Source organism: Phalaenopsis equestris, unplaced genomic scaffold (assembly GCF_001263595.1).
Source record: "Phalaenopsis equestris unplaced genomic scaffold, ASM126359v1 Scaffold231453, whole genome shotgun sequence".
NCBI lineage: Eukaryota > Viridiplantae > Streptophyta > Magnoliopsida > Asparagales > Orchidaceae > Phalaenopsis > Phalaenopsis equestris.
This window is the reverse complement of record NW_018249423.1, coordinates 2,251-4,028: the sequence shown is the minus strand read 5'-3', so window position 1 is coordinate 4,028 and position 1,778 is coordinate 2,251. Positions and strand designations below refer to the sequence as shown.

At 31.7% G+C, this 1,778-nt stretch overlaps 1 long non-coding RNA gene across 1 annotated transcript; it reads left to right on the top strand.

Moving 5' to 3' along the window:
• The first annotated feature begins 131 nt into the window (after window positions 1-131).
• Window positions 132-1,381, top strand: LOC110038130. The gene is made up of 2 exons (XR_002295398.1): window positions 132-395; window positions 1,215-1,381. It is a non-coding gene; the product is annotated as an uncharacterized LOC110038130 (long non-coding RNA).
• Window positions 1,382-1,778: the final 397 nt, after the last annotated feature.

The window sequence follows — 1,778 nt, the reverse complement described above, 5'->3', positions numbered from 1 at the left end:
TTTGTATTATTAATAGCAATAAAATTGGAAAATTACTGTCAAATGAATTTTGGATATAACGTGAAATCCAATTTGCAAAATCTTGTTTCTGATTAAGGTGTAGCAATTATATGAGCTAAATCTAAATGCAGATGAGGGAGATGGGACGGTCGTAAGGCGGCGAGGTCGGCCGAGGAAAGTAAGGAACCTCGAGGGAAAGAAACTGTTTCACGGCGAAGGTTCCAGCGGAGAAGATTCCATTAGCGTCACTGAACAGATCAGTCAGGACGAGGACGAAGAAGAGGAGCAGCAGCCTCTCGTTCATTCACTCAAGACTTCCGCTTCTAAGCTTAGAGCTCTAAGAATCTCTCAGCAGCAGGAAGCAAGAGCTCAGCCTGGAACCTCTTCATCTGCAGGTAACTAATTCCCTTCATGTATTATATTCCTCTGTTTTTATAAAAGGGTTTTTTACATACCACCCAAAATTTTATTTTATTTTTAAATAGGAGCGGGCAGTTATATTTAAAGTTTAGGGTAATTTGTGGTTGGTTGAAATGTGGACTTTTATTTAGGCGGTCAACAATCCCATATATTTAAAATTTAGGGTGGTTGGTACGTAAAAATCCCTGCCGAAAAATATTTACATATTTATCAAGATTGTTATATGAAAGGAAAAAAAAAGAGAGGAAGATTTATGTACTTACCGCCCAATTTACATGTATTTACATGTCCAACATCTAAAATTCAATTTTTACATATGTACCATCTTGTCTATATGCATGAAAAGTGTATTTAAATGTAAAAATTAAAAGGTGTTACACGTAAATACATAGGAATTGGATGGTACGTATGTAAATGCTCCCTAAAGGAAGATGAAATACATAGGAATTAGATGGTACGTATGTAAATGCTCCCTAAAGGAAGATGAAACTTACTAATTTGAAAAGTATATATTTTTTTTCTATTTTTAAATAGGGAATTTTACATACATACCCCACAATTTTTGTGCATTTACATATCTAACACCTAGAGTTCGATATTTTTGCTTATAACACATTGGTAATAAAAACGATGAAAATGTTATTTTTGATGTGATGTCAAATACATGAACGGTATGTATGTAAATATGGAAAGCTAAGTTGTTAGATATGTAAATAGATAAGAATTTTGTGATGTGCATGTAAATGCCCTTTGTTATGTTTGTAACAGCACTAATTTCTTGCTATTTCCACCAGGGAGGAATGTATAGCCATTCCATAGGAAAGAAACTGGAAGCACAGTTTTCAAAGCATATCGAAGTATGAGACAAAATAGTTAGCTTTTAAGGCTGTAAATATAATTAATTACAGTTTGTAATTTAAAACAACATCCGTGGCATTTTGGACTTTTATTTTCTGTTTTATTTTGTTTTGTTTTGCTTTTTTTTATTATTATTTAACATAAAACAAAAGTATGTACGGTAACCCTAAACGGTTTTTCAATTTCTATATATATATATATAATAAAACAAGCCAATACAATTATCCCCTCCATCTCCGCCGCCATCTCTCCAATGGTATGTGATGAAGTATTTGGATGTTGTAAATATAAAAAGTAATATTTAAGTGATAGATATGTAAGAGGTGGAATTACCCTAAAATTATCAAATGTTCAATTTTTTTATAAGTATGGGACAATACCTTTATGTCAAGAAGGGGACAATTATATTTCTAAAATTATATTAGAAAAATATTAAATTTTATTATTTATATAGAATAATTTTAAATTTTTGGAGAGGAATCGATCATGTTGAACGTAAT